At 33.6% G+C, this 16,455-nt stretch overlaps 1 protein-coding gene across 2 annotated transcripts in view; it reads right to left on the reverse strand.

Annotated features, from left to right (window-relative positions):
• Nucleotides 1-16,455, reverse strand: part of ERBB4 (erb-b2 receptor tyrosine kinase 4) — a 1,117,451-nt gene that overhangs the window by 248,426 nt on the left and 852,570 nt on the right. The gene's annotated exons all lie outside the window — the stretch shown is intronic.

Genomic DNA, 16,455 nt, shown 5'->3' on the forward strand with positions numbered 1-16,455 from the left:
ATAAATGCCCAATCCCTAATTAGAACACGTTTCTAATTATGGGGAAACCCATTTTTTTCTCAAGCAGTTGCTTAGAAGATGTTATGATTCTGCAGATGTTCTGAATACAGATTTAGAGCCACCAGATAACATAAACAAAGAAAAAAAAAAATCAAACCTAAGTCAATTCAAATAACATTGAAATAATATAATAGCAAGACAACTTTATACTTTGCCTGAAACCATTTCATTTACATGCAAAAGAAATCATTCCTACTAAGGAAAAAAAAAATCCACATCTACATGAACCAGATTCTCTTCCCAGCTAGAATATTAATTTTTCAATCTGTTGTCTATTATTTTTTTATTATTGAAATTATGTACACTATTAACATTAGGCTATATTTGATAGTATGTACAGTTTTAGGCATCCAGGGACGGATATTTTAAAATCTCTTTCTCTTGTAAATGATCATGAAGGAAATATAAAAGCAGTACGAAGTTGACCTATTAATTCCTTTTAAATGTCTTGACTGACGCATATCTACAAAATTTCTTCTTCTCAGTCTTTTAATTTTTCAGGTTACATATCTTTATTTTTCCATGTGGGAAATTACCTAGGCAAATGGATCACCTTTACTTATAATCATGCCAGCTGAGTTAATGCAAAATTTCAGTTTTTCTTAGGGCAAATAGAAGAACAAGAGATGCAGTTAATAGGCCTTAACTTCACTACCCAGCAGTGAGTTGGTGACGGGAAAACACCATTATCTCTTTGGGACCACTGATATATTAGTACTCTAGTTTTTTGGCAAAATAGTCAAAAACAAACAAAACAATCTAATTTACAATCTAATTTAAACAATTTACAACAGTAAATTTAGGATGATATGCAACAGTCACCAACCTGTAACAGTCATTCTAGTTATTCTTTATTATCAGGTAATGATGTCTTAGTAATTAAAAGAGAGCAAGAGGTAGGGAGAGAGAGAGAGAGAGAGAGAGAGGGAGGGAAAAGAAAGGGAGAAGCCCTTTGAAGCAATCTAGAGTTAGTATTTTTTTTAAAAGGTTTAGGCATTGCTAGAACTAAGTTAATTTTTAAGTTTTACTAAATTATTTCAAAACTATATAGGATCAGAGTCATCTTATGAATTTTTGAAATATTAAAGGTCCATTTAGGTATATCTGTCCATCTAGGATTACTTAAAACCAATTTTTAAAAAATCAACAAACTTTGAAAGAAGATTAATTAAGCTTATTTATCCATCAAGTCCTCTCTATAACATGATTGATGACACCATAAAGAAAGCAATATATTCATTAGAAGAAATTTTTAAATCAGGCAGTCCTTGGCAACTTTTGGTGAAATCTTTCAGCCATACTTTGATGGGACCCATCTAATTTTAGATAGGTATAAAAAATTATGATATCAAATTATATATAAATATAAATGAGACTGTAACTCAAACGTTTTCTAACTCAAATATTTGTGGTTTTATAATTTTTAATATATTGTCTATTTGACTTTTTTGAATAATGATTAGCAAATTTGAATGATAAATTGAATATTTTCCATGTATTTTAATTTATGCCTAGCTAAACATATTTTTTATAATGCCAGATATACACATATATGTTATTTTATAATTTGTGAAAGACACAAATTTGGAACAATCGATCTTTCAATATAGGATTGGTGGTACATTAATGGTAGGGAAAACAATGCAACCATAAAAAGAAGCTTTTGATCTGGAAGGCTGTTCATAATGTACTATGAAGTTAGTAAGGTAAGTTGCTGAATAATGTGTGGTGTTCCCATATCTGTAAATAAATGAAACCCTTTGTTATTATATATATGTATTAGTATATGAGTAAATGTGTAGAAGAATAAACATACATATATACACACATACCTCTATATTTAATACACTGAGCATGTTTTACTTTTGTAATTTTAAATATCATTTTAAAATATATTGAAGATAATAATTAATCTTTAAAAAAAACAGGAAGAAGAAAAGAAAAAGAAATACCTAAATCCAGGCTAGTTTGCTCTAACCGTCAGGATGGTGAATTCTACCTTTACTGGCTTTAGATTTAAGAGAAACACGTGGCACAAATTGCCAAGACAAGAACCACGGTTTGAGGATAAATTTAGTTACATCAATACAATCAGACGCAAATATATTTTATTTGTAAGGGATTGTTCCTTACAACATAATTCCTTACTTAAGAGCATTTCAAGAACATTGAAATAGGAAAAAAAATTCCTGATTTCCTTACATACAAATGTTCTCTACCTGCACCATTGCACACAAAAAACTGCTGATGTTTGTGATAATGGTGTGATTTGGAGTAATTGTTATATATCAGCATTTTGCAATTATCACTACAGGTATTGAAATCTGTTAATTTCTCAGAACACACACAGGATGCTGTTAGATTCTGATTAAATATTTAGCAGTCTTCTAATTTAATGAGTCCGGAGTCACTGATAGCAAATTCATACAAAAATAAAAAAGGGTGACCTTCAGTTGTATACACGTAGAGTAACACATTGCAAATTATTGATGATCTGTGAATTAGCATCAGAATATTTTAAATGCAAAAATTAGCACAGTTTATATTTGAATTTAAAAATCTCAGACCATTACTCCCTTCACACATTCACACATACTAAAACATACCCTTCCTCCTTCTTGGTAAGATGGCTTCATCTAAAACTTCAGAGAAAATACAGAACATTAAACAGAAACTCCCTCAGCCTTTATCTATTCATCTATCTGAATCTTCTCTACCCTCTATTTCTCTCTCCTGATAAAATGATGACAGGTGTCTTTTTGTCTGCAAGTCTAATCCTTTCACATTTCCTTTGCCTCCTAATTCTTCTAGATTTTTCAGGAAATTCCTATAATTGATGATCTCTCTCTCCTGTGTCTCTACCCTTTCACTCTCTATAAGGCCTTCCAAAACAGACTGAAATTTCATCTATCTTCAATATATCCTTCTCTTGATATTATTCCCTCTCCAACTATTTCCCTAACTCTCTCCTTTTCTTCAAGTGTAAATTTCTCAAAATACATCAACACTAGTTCTCTGTATTTCACACTTCCTATTCATTTTTATTCCACCTGTATAGGGAGAGACTTCCATAGCTGCACATTAAATTTCCTACTTAACATCACTTGGATCTACCAAAATCACCCCAAATTCAACCCATCCAAAAATACATTCATGAGTTTATCGCCGCCACACTGTGCCACATATAAGTTAATGTTACCAACATCCATCCAACTTTCCAAGTCAGAAACCTAGTAATAATTACGAAGAGTTTCTTCTCTTAATTACTTCATATCTAGTTAATTACCAAACCCAGTAAAAAATTTTAAATTCTAAATAATTGTTGAATCTTCTCACTTCTCTCCATCTTCATCCAACTTCCTGACTTCCAATTCCCTGCTTATTCACGTCCAATAGCTTCAGCCTCCCACTCCCATTCATTGTACTATTTATGGCACTACCTCCAGAACTTTTATTTCAAGTACACTACTTTCAGGCTAGTAGCTTCTCTTTTTTTAGCTCACCTAGGCTGTTATCTATACTTCAACAATATTTGATAATATTGGGAACTTCAGGCCATTGATCCTAATGTGTTTTCATTGTACATTCAGCCTCCCTTATGTGCCGACTTCCCTCATTATTCAACTTAATTTTTATGACCTTTGCTATTATCATTTCTTTTTCATACAGCCTTAATTCATTGGTCTCTACCTCCTGGCTCTAGTAGATACCTGGCAAAACTCCAATCCTGGGTAAACACAAATGATAATGGTGATAACTATTTTATATCATGAAAGTTAAATGTGATAGTGTAGTGCACCTGATAGACATATATTAGAATTTTTTTTTTTAAAGGATGGCAAAAAACAAGCTCTAAGAGATTTTGGGAAAAGCAACGCTATTCTAAGAAAGAAATAAGAACTGGTGTCTTGATTTTTCCGTTGTTCCTTTCCTTCCTAGTGCATAGAACAATGGTGGTATTTACTCTGGGATTTGAACTTGGGATTTGAACACTAGGATTTGGGATCCAGAGGTTCAAGAAACAAACCACTTTGGAAATAGATTTTGCTTTTTTCATTAAAAAAATCGTTGTTGTTTTTTTTTCCCCTTCAACAAGTAAACTTTTTATGGTAAGGGGTTTTGTTAATGCTGCTTTATTTTTAATTCTACTAAAAGTAACTATAATTATTCCATAAATGACTCAAGCATATGGAATGCTTTACTCTGGGCAGAGGAACAGAATGCTATAAAAACTGCAATGGCTACAGGCATTCAGTGTTTATTAGAGGTGGGTTTCCCTTTCCTGATCATTCTTTCGTTGGTTATGAGTTACTGTGAAATTACTAAAATGAAATTATATCATTTTTGGTTTGAGGGGGGGTGGTAGCAAAGAATGAAATCACTGCGAGGAATTTCGTTGGTAAATCAAAGCGCTCTCTGTTAATTGGCTCCTGCCTACATACATAGTATAAAAAATAATTGTATGTCTATGAAAGAATGATTAGTTAGGGAATGTGCTGAGGTTAATAAGAAAAAATCATGAAGAGAGCAATTTAAGTTAATATCTACATATCATTTTATGTAACCACATCACAGAAGGGGGTACCAGTTAGATTCCTTTAGTTAAATAGGAAATGTAAAAAAAGAAAAGATACTAGGGTCTAATCCAATGTATGCCTGAGTTATATGGGAGAATAATTTTGACTCTTTTCTGAATAGACATATATATATATGTCAGGCATAAAAATAGAAACTTTGACCTATACCTAAGAAATGTTTCTGCTTAAGTATTGTTCATTTATGACATATAAAAATTGAAACTATATTTTAATAGAAATATTGGCTACAAGATGCAATTTTAAGAGAGTCTTTGCAATATAATTCCATGTCTCTGAGTGATTTTCAATTTAAAAAGTAGACAATACTCAGAATTCTGAATGCAGACCCAGATGATCATATTTTAGTCTTCTCTTGTAGAAGTTTATAAGATCTGTGGGCACATATAAATCTACAGATACATGCAATGGGTACAAGCAAACAGATGTTTCTCCTTGGCTCTGTCTGACTCATCCCATCTGCAACCTATCAAAGATGGTAAAATAAATACCCTTTTTGAACATGAAAAACTGTTCCCTCCATCATTCTTATTGTGCTCAAAACTGTTACCAAAATATTCATAGGAAAAAGGCCTACTACCTCTCCATCTAGATATCACATTCTAGAATCAAAATCTGTGACCTCCAAGGTGAGGAGGAAAGAAAAAAAATTAGTTTCTGTTTATATTAAATTTTTATTCTATCCCTTTAAATATCTATCATAAATTCTATTTATATAACTGCATAGATGAGTGTGTGATGAAAGGTTTTCATTGGTAAGAGTATTCCAAGTCTTATGATAACAGATCTAGAGTAGTGTTGTGCAACAGATATCTAATGCAAGCAAATGGTTATTTAAAATATTCTAGTAGACGTATTCTTAAGAGATGAAATTAATTATGATAAAATTTTATTTAACCCGTATGTCCAAAATTATTGGCATTTCAACATGTAATCAATGCAAAATTTTAATGAGATATTTTACATTCCTTTCTTCATACAATGTCTTTAAAATCTGGTGTACATTTTACAATTACAGCACATCTCAATTTGTTTTAACCATATTTAAAGTGCTCAATGAGCACATGTGGCTTATGGTTACCATATTGAACGGGGCAGGTCTAGAGCACTCTTGGGGAAGACTCACCAGTCTGATAAATAAATGGAAAGGCAATAAACTTGGAGTTAACATCGGGGCAGGTTGATCCTAATTATACTATGAGTTACTGCTCACAAATGGAGTATTGAACACCTGGAGCCAATGTGTACATTGAGACCTTACCTTATAGAAAATAATTATACAAAAGAACCCTGGTTTTAAATGTACAAAAGAACCCTGGTTTTAGTTCTAAGACAATACTTTAATTGCTTGCTTTTGGCTCTTTTTCAGACAAACAAGCAATAAACTATTTGAAGGTAGCAAGACAAATTTCTCTCAGACTTAAAGGTGTTCTTATATGGCAAAGTTGCATAGGACACAGAAAATAAAGTTCCTTTCTTACAGGACAAGAAGAAATAAGAAAGGGAGCATTGAAAGTGCTATGGTAGGTAAAGTAGGCAGAATTCAAAGATGGCCCACAGGATTCCAGCCTGTAGTGTATAAACATACATTCACCCAGTTATTCAATCAAATACTATTCTGCGTGTGCTATTAAAGGATTTTGCAGATGTAATTAAGGTCCCAAATTACTTGACCTTAAGGCAGGGAGACAGTCAGGTGGGCCTGATCTAATCAAGGTGCCTTTGAATTTAGGTCTAGAGGTCAGAGAGGTAAAAATTAAAAGATTCAATAATGAGAAAACTGGCACACTGTTGCTGTCTTTGAAGAGGGAACAGGCTACATGACAAGGAATGCCCAAGGCAAAGAATAAGCAATGAAACAAGAGCCACAGTCCTATAACTGCAAGGACCCAGATTCTACCAACCACCTGAGTAAACTTGGAAAAGGACTCCAAGCTCTGGGTGAGAACATAGCCTAGACAGCACCTTGATTTCAGCCTGGTGACATCCTAAGGAGAGAACCCAGCCATGTCTATACTTTTTTTTTTTAACATCTTTATTGGAGTATAATTGCTTTACAGTGGTGTGTTAGTTTCTGCTTTATAACAGTGAACCAGCTATACATATACATATATCCCCATATCTCCTCCCTCTTGTGTCTCCCTCCCACCCTCCCTATCCCACCCCTCTAAGTGGTCACAGAGCACCGAGCAGATCTCCCTGTGCTATGCGGCTGCTTCCCACTATCTATCTATTTTACATTTGGTAGTGTATATATGTCCATGCCACTCTCTCACTTCATCCCAGCTTACCCTTCCCCCTCCCCGTGTCCTCAAGTCCATTCTCTACATCTGGGTCTTTATTCCTGTCTTACCCCTAGGTTCTTCAGAACCTTTTTTTTTGGATTCCATATATATGTGTTAGCATACGGTATTTGTTTTTCTCTTTCTGACTTACTTCACTCTGTATAACAGTCTCTAGGTCCATCCACCTCACTACCCTCAGAATGGGAGAAAATATTTGCAAACGAAGCAACTGACAAAGGATTAATCTCCAAAATATAGAAGCAGCTCATGCAGCTCAATATCAAAAAAACAAACAACCCAATCCAAAAATGGGCAGAAGACCTAAATAGACATGCCTGTACTTTTACCTATAGAACTGTGTTTTTGTTTGTATTTCTGTTTTTAAGCTGCTAAGTTTATGGTAATTTTTTATATGGTAATAAAAAACTTATATAGCAGTTGAACAATCCATTCACTTTACCTAATCCCTAATCACAAAGTTTTTTTTTTTAATCCTTACCATTTTAGTTATCAAATATATAATCCAGATTTACAATGTTTTGAATTTCAAAATAGGTCTTGAGGGCAAACTCTGATAGTTTTAGATGCTAAATTCACTAATACCTTCACACTGGAGAAGTTTAATACATTCACTGTTATATAATTATTCTGATTTTTTTTTTCTATAAAACACTGAAATCATTTCACACACATACTAAGCATGATTTTAAGGATTAAATACCAGGAGTAGGTAAATGATCAAAGATATATGCTATATGTGGTAACCCTCATCATTCTATAGCATATTAAATTCCAAGATATTCAAACAATAGTATTTGGGTGCTGACTAGATGAGAAGGCATTACCTTAGGACTTCCAATAATTTACTGATAACTTTTGTGTCAGATGTTAGTAAGGGACCAGGTCAAATGCCATTTTTTACAATATATACAAACACATATATATATAACTAGTTGTTTAACATATTTACGTCTTAGTCATTTGAAAGCATGAAGTAATTTTTCTTTATTAGGAATTACTTGTTCATTTTGCCATATCTCTTTTTCACTTCCTTTGTACCTTGTCAATGTATCTCTATATATACCAGCTACAGAAATGTTTGCAATGGGTTTATATTTTTAGTTGGTTGCAATTTAGACAGCTCTTAGTCTGAAAGATATTAGAAATAAAATATTATGAAATAAAATTTAATATTCTAGTCTACTAAAATCCCGAATAAAAATCCTGAGTAACATCGATGACATACTTATACCTCTAAATTGTACTCTATAAGAAAACAATGCCAGGGGTTGAATATTGGAAAAACACATGCAAAGTACTTTTAAAACTGTAAATATCTGTCTAAAGAATGGAGCCGAGGCTTCAGGAATATCTTTCATTTTTTTGCTTCCATTTTTAATAAAATGCATTGGATTGTCAGTAACGAATTTCAGTGAAGCTTAAGATATTCTGAGATAACTGACTGAAGGCAGTCCTGACATCATTCCAGATCAGAAATTAATAATTACAAACACCATAATTTCTATGCTGTAGCAAGAGATGCTTATGGGAAAGAGTGAAAAAGTATTCATAATAGGTCCCTCGATCCACTGAATTTTTGCTCTGACCCTTAACTAGTATAATAAACATCTTCCCAGTTCAATAATGCTATCTTTAGATTTTCTATTACAGTTCTAAAGTCAATGCTCTTAAAATCTCTTTTGACTTTCAACCTTAACTATGACTTCTGGTCACATTTTTACAGTCAGTGGTTTTGAGTTTAATATTAATGTTTCTATATCTGTAAAAGCTTTGTAACAATGTGTGGGCATTTAGATATCATTATAAAAGCCACTCATGCAACCTTGTGCCACTAAATACTTTTGTTTAAAATAACCACTTGAACTGTATGAACAGGAATTAACAACAACTGATCTGAGATGTTTTACTCTTGCCTTATGCTTCTTTGACAATTTTGGTATTTTATGAGTACTGGGAAGTGTGGGACCCAAATCAGCTGGAAAAGAAGAAATTCACACACTCTCCTTCACCTCTTCCAATGCTCTTTAATTCAAAAGTAAATTTAATGTCTAGAACATGGTGGACTAAGGATAGACTTATAATAAAAAGCCTGTGTACTTTTATTTATTGTACTTAGGGATCATAACACAACTGCCACTCAAATAAGGTAACTATCTACAGGCAACTTTGACCGTTCGATTTGGACATAAGAATTAAGTTCCTTGGGGGCAAAACAAAGAAAAAGGTTTGTGCCATTTGTGAAAGTGGTGCCAACAATATCACATCATCTCTCTCATATATCACACATGGGTCACACTGCTAAAGAATAAGCCGTTATGTGACCTCTTAGGTAATAACCACTATATCGTAAAGTAAAAGTGTGACACAGGCATTAAAATGCGACAGGAATATAAAACGTTTCAAATATCTGGCTATATGCGATTTAGGGAGTTAAATTAAGTTCAATTACCTTATTTCATGTTGTGAAGCATTTAGGATAATTGAGTTGAAACAAACAGCCAGATAAAAATGCTTGAACATAAATCTAGTAGTTGTTATAATTTCTGTCACAAATTCAATAAAAATTATTAGTTTACAGTCTGAATTGCTAGCTAACAAAAAAAAATGCTTTACCAAATAGAGACTTTGCTTGCTGAGATGAACAAGTTTAGTCTCTAATGGAGTAAGGATTTTAAAAAAGCTTTGGATATATGTTTGACAAAGAAATTAAAATAGAATCGAATCTAATACATTGTTTATCAGAATCTATATGAAGACAGCATATATGCAAGCTAAAATAAATAGCATACAAAAAAGAATAATAATAATAATATTAATAATAAACTTTTTGAACATATTTCTTCATAAGATCCTTGATGGAGAAGGAAGAGCATCAAAGCTAAATGCTATTTTTAAGGCATTTATTTCAGATAAGGAAAGAATGGAGACATTTCAAAATATCAAGTATTATTTTCACTATAAGTAGCATATTCTAGGAGACTACAGGTAAAAAAAAAAATTCTATACTATCCTATCCAATCTTCCTGGAAGAAATTCCAGCAGCAGCCTGTAAGGTAAATCGAGTGTGGAAAACCAATTCACAAATTGCAGGCTCGGGAAAGAATAACACTGCTTAGAAAATGAAAGTCGATCAAGATTGGAAACATTTCACCTGTTTTCATTTAAATCTTCAATTTCTTTTCCTGCTGGTTTAGGAAATAGAATATAGCATAATGGGGCAGTAGGGAGTATGAACTCTAAATATCTTGAAATGGCCACATTGACATGCTCAATGTAATTTTCTGTAACTAAAAAAAAACTAGGCTTTGGATAATCTCCCAGTTAAAGCATGGTTTATGAAACTTAAAACATTATTTTATATCATGTTTCTGTCCTCCTATTATGTAAGATTTATTTTAATCAATTCAGACAGACGCTTAAAGAAAACTGTGATGGAATTTAAAAATGGAAAATGATCTGAATATTACTAGACTAGTCACCTGCTTTCAATTGAATATATACCCACCCCATTTCAGAGAGGTAAGCATTTACTGCAATACTAAGGACCGGAAAAAGGAGGTACCTGTTACTTTTACTTCTTACCCAATCCATGTCAAAATGCTCTATGGTCATAAATACTTTTCCAAAGTGTCCAAGCTAAATCTTTCATGTAAATTCCAAATTGCCTTATAAACAGCCTCTGGCAAGTCAATCAAATCTAACAAGTCAATACAACTGAAGAACAGAGTCACATTGCTTTAAATTTAAGTTCAAAACAGGTATTAATTAAGGACATCTAGAGTTTTCTGAAAGGAACAATTAGCTACCTACTACCAATTCTTTGAGATCATTATACTTAGAAGTGTGATATAAAATTTAAGTACTTAAAACCTGAGAAATTTTGATATGTTAATTCCATAGCCATTGAACTATTGGATTAATGCCCTGATATAAAATACTAATAGAACACAATATCATGAGACTTTTAAAAAGACTGTTTTGCTAACATTTCAACTAGAGTCATAAATATCACCAGTGAACATATACTAGATAATGGCTCCTTTGCATTATCTCATTTAATCTTCACACCAATTTTATGAGGTATAAGGATTCTCATTTTAAATATTACCATATTGTCCCCATTTTACAGATAAAAAATATTGTAGAGTCAACACTTGAACTCAGGCTTTCACATTCAAGAACCTCTGCTCTTTACCTGTACCAAGGCCTACAGGTGATTTTTCACTGGAATGATGGGCTGAACTATACAATCTATATGTTGCTACTGGTCATGGTCACCTATTTATGACAAAACTCATCTGAATTAGGTGTATTAGTCTGAGACTATAGGGAATGGCCTGGGAATCTATGCAAGCAAGAGGACTGAAAATTCCCAAACCACTTTTGTTTAAATGTTGTAAATATTAAATCTATAAGATACACTATGATTTTGAGTTATATAACCTCAATTACTATCATTGAAAACCACAAGTCACCCATCACTATGGTTTTAACTCTTTCTCTGTCTCTGCATATGCCTCTGCCTATGACCTACTGCCATTGGTACCAGTGGCCCTCGCTATGACAGTAATTCTCAAGATGAAGAAAGAAATGTCCTCCCTTCCTTCAAAGGACTATCAAAGAGGTAGAGGGACACATCAAAGCTCCCTGGGTGACTCTGAGAGACCTCCCTCCCCCTAGAGCGGTATGTTCCTCCATCCTCAACATTTAAAATATTTGATATCTAGAGAAATAATAAGTAATAGCATTTACTGAGTGATTTATTTAAACCAGGCACTGTTTTATAGACTCATTCAATCTTCATAGCCAATTTATGAATGATATTAATATTCCTATTGTATAATGAAGAAAGTGAAGCTCAGATAATATAAGGAACTTCCCTAAGGTCACACATCTAAAAAATGGTAGAACCTGACTTTGAACTCAGAAAATTGAATTCCAAAGACAGCACACTTAACCACCATACTACATTGCCTCTTGTTAATTGGCTGTGATAATTATTAAAAAATCATCAGAACAAATGTGAAAACATGCTTCAAAGTGATAGTACAGTGACTCAACCAAAGGCTCAAGGAGGAAAAAATATTTCATGTATATAGGAACAATCTAAAATAGACGCTAGCTATAAAACTGCAGTTTGGGCCTTAGGTTCTCTTTCCCTCCCTCTTTCTCTCTCTGTCTCTCTCTTACTGATTTTTTTTTCCCATAATTTGCCCTTGTTCTGAACAACTGTACTAACTGGTCTTGATTGTGCCCAAATGCCAAAGTGCCACTGTTGTATAAGTCACTTAACTCTATCGCATTCCTTTTTTTTTTAGAGTTTAATTGCTCTATTTACTTCATTAAAATAATTTGTTAATAAGACATATCACTCATTTGACTGTTTTAAAAACATTTAAAGGCAAAATACCATATAACTGAAAAAAAACTACAACTAGATTACATGACTTAGATGAATCTCGTAAATATAATATTTAGCAAAAGAAGCCAGATGTAAAGAGGACATAGTATATGATTCAATTTATACAAAGTACAAAAACAGGCAAACTGACCTATGTTGTTAGCATTCAGGGCAGTTGTTACCCTCAAAATGGAGCACAAGAAGTGTTTCTGGTTCTGATACTATTCTGTTTCTTGATCTGGCTGATGATTACATAAATGTTTCATTTGGAGAAATTCACTGAGCTTTACACTTATGTTTTATGTATTTTTACACTATATATGTTATATTTCAATCAAAACTTTACATGAAAAGGCAGTGCTTTATCCAAAACAGTTGCTTTGCTAACTGTAATTTAGTACTACTTTCTCTCTTCCAAAAGATACAATTAATTTGTTTTATAAAGAAAGCTAACAATATTTCCACATAACATTGTAAAGTTACTATTTTCCTAAATATGAGATGTTTTAAAAGTCAAATTTATTGAGGTATAATTTATATACAGTACAATTCATTTTTTTTAACTGAATGACCATTTTTGACAAGCCCATACATTTGTGCAACCATCACCACTATCAAGATCCAGAACAGTTCCATCATCTCCCCAAATTTCCTTATGACCTTTTGTAGTCCAACTCATCTCCCACCTCCCAGTTCCTGGCAATACTGATCGACATCTGTCTCCATAGTTCTTCCTTTCCAAGAATGCCTTATAAATGAAATCCTATACTATGTATTCTTTTAAGTCTAGCTTCTTTCATTTAGCTTAATGTTTTTATTTTTTAATAGATCTTTATTGGAGTATAATTGCTTCATAATACTGTGTTAGTTAATGCTGCATAACAAAGTGAATCAGCCATATGCGTACACATGTCCCCATATTCCCTCCCTCTTGAGCCTCCCTCCCATCCTCCCTATCCCACCCCTCTAGGTTGTGGCAAAGCAGCAAGCTGATCTCCTGTGCCATGCTGCTGCTTCCCACTGGCTAAATATTTTACGTGGTAGTGTATATATGTCGCTGCTACTCTCACTTCGCCCCAGCCTTGCCCTCCCACCCCATGTCCTCAAGTCCATTTTCTATGTCTACCTCTTTATTCCTGCCCTGCAACTAGGTTCATCAGTACCATTTTTTTTTTTTTTAGATTCCATACATATGTGTTAGCATACAGTATTTGTTTTTCTCTTTCTGACTTACTTCACTCTGTATGACAGACTCTAGGTCCATCCACCTCACTACAAATAACTCAATTTCATTTCTTTTTATGGCTGAGTAATATTCCATTGTATATATGTTCCACATCTTCTTTATCCATTCATCTGTCGATGGACATTTAGGTTGGTACCATGTCCTGGCTATTGTAAATAGTGCTGCAATGAACATTGTGGTACATGTCTCTTTTTGAATTATGGTTTTCTCAGGGTATATGCCCAGTAGTGGGATTGCTGGGTCATATCGTAGTTCTATTTTTAGTTTTTTAAGGAACCTCCATACTCTTTCCCATAGTGGTTGTATCAATTTACATTCCCACTTATTTTTATATTCTTCCTAACCTATCTGTTAGTTTCCTAGTCTAATTTTATTTTTTACTTTGTTACTGCTTTTTGTTTTTTTTTCTTTTGCTGCCTCAGGTGGCTTGTGGGATATTGGTTCACGAGTCCAGGGTCAGGCTGAAGTTCCTGCACTGGAAGCTCCGAGTCCAAATGACTGGCCTCACAGAGAACCTCAGACCCCAGGGAATATTCACTGGAGTGAGGTCCCACGGATTTACTCATCTCAGCACCAAGACCCAGCTCTACCCAATAGCCTACAAACCCCAGTGTTGGAAACCTCAGGCCAAACAACCAGTAAGACAGGAACACAATCTCACTCATTTAAAAAAAAAAAAAAATGAGATGGCAAAAAATATGTCACAGATGAAGGAGCAAGGTAAAAACCTACAAGCCCAAATAAATGAAGAGGAAATAGGCAATCTACCTGAAAAAGAATTCAGAGTAATGATAGTAAAGAAGATCCAGAATCTTGGAAATGGAATGGAGGCACGGATTGAGAAAATACAAGAAATGTTTAACAACGATCTAGATGAACTACAGAACAAACAAACAGAGATGAACAACACAATAACAGAAATGAAAAATACACTAGAAGGAATCAATAACAGAATAACTGAGGCAGAAGAACTAATAAGTGAGCTGGAAGACAAAATGGTGAAAATAACTGCCGAGGAGCAGAATAAAGAAAAAAGAATGAAAAGAATTGAAGACAATCTCAGAGACCTCTGGGACAACACTAAACGCACCAACATTCGAATTATAGGGGTCCCAGAAGAAGACGAGAAAAAGAAAGGGTCTGAGAAAATAGTTGAAGAGATTATAGTGGAAAATTTCCCTAACATGGGAAAGGAAATAGTCCCCCAAGTCCAGGAAGCACAGAGAGTCCCATACAGATAAACCCTAGGAAAAACACACCAAGACACATATTAATCAAACTAACAAAAATTAAATTCAAAGAAAAAATATTAAAAGCAGCAAGGGAAAAACAAAAAAATAACATACAAAGGAATCCCTGTAAGGTTATCAGCTGATTTTTCAGCAGAAACTCTGCAAGCCAGAAGGGAGTGGCAGGATATAATTAAAGTGATGAAAGGGAAAAACCTACAATCAAGATTACTCTAACCAGCAAGGATCTCATTCAGATTCAGTGAAGAAGTCAAAAGCTTTTCAGACAAGCAAAAGCTAAGAGAATTCAGCACCACCAAACCAGCTCTACAACAAATGCTAAAGAAACTTCTCTAGGTAGGAAACACAAGAGAAGAAAAAAACCCACAAAAACAAACCCAGAACAATTAAGAAAATGGTAAGGGGAACATACATATCGATAATAACCTTAAATGTAAATGGATTAAATGCCCCAACCAAAAGACACAGACTGGCTGAATGGATACAAAAACAAGATCCATATATATGCTGTCTACAAGAGACCCAATTCACACCTAGGGACACATACAGACTGAAAGTGAGGGGATGGAGAAAGATATTCCACGCAAATGGAAATCAAAAGAAAGCTGGAGTAGCAATACTTGTATCAGGTAAAATGGACTTTAAAATAAAGACTGTTACAAGAGATAAGGAGGGACACTACATAATGATCAAAGGATCAATCCAAGAAGAAGATATAACAATTATAAATGTTTATGCACCCAACATAGGAGCATCTCAATACATAAGGCAAATGCTAACAACCATGAAAGGAGAAATCGACAGTAACACAATAATAGTAGGGGACTTTAACACACCACTTACACCAATGGACAGATCATCCAAACAGAAAATTAATAAGGAAACACAAGCTTTAAATGACACACTAGACCAGATAGATCTAATTGATATTTATAGAACATTCCACCCAAAAGCAGCAGAATACTCTTTCTTCTCAAGTGCGCATGGAACATTCTCCAGGATAGATCACATCTTGGGTCACAAATTAAGCCTCGGAAAATTTAAGAAAATTGATATTGTATCAAGCATCTTTTCTGCCCACAACACTATGAGATTGGAAACCAATTACAGGAAAAAAAAAACCTGTAAAAAACACAAATACATGGAGGCTAAACAGTGTGCTACTAAATAACCAAGCGATCACTGAAGAAATCAAAGAAGAAATAAAAAAATACACAGAAACAAATGACAATGAAAATACGATGGCCCAAAACCTATGGGACACAGCAAAAGCAGTTCTAAGAGGGAAGTTTATAGCAATACAATCTCACATCAAGAAACAAGAAAAATCTCAAATAAACAATCTAACACTACACTTAGCTTAATGTTTTTGAGATCCATCCATGTTTTGTGTATGTCAGCAGTTTGTTCCTTTCTGTTGTTGAGTAATGTTACAATGTATAGATATACCACAATTAAAAAACATCTGAGTAATTTCCAGGTTCTGGTGATTTTGAATAAAACCACTACAAACATTTATGTATAGGTTTTTGTATAAACATGAGTGAAATATTTTGGTTTTTAATGCTAACTTGTACTTTCACCTGCACAAAATATT

Source organism: Eubalaena glacialis, chromosome 1 (genome assembly GCF_028564815.1).
Source record: "Eubalaena glacialis isolate mEubGla1 chromosome 1, mEubGla1.1.hap2.+ XY, whole genome shotgun sequence".
Lineage (NCBI taxonomy): Eukaryota > Metazoa > Chordata > Mammalia > Artiodactyla > Balaenidae > Eubalaena > Eubalaena glacialis.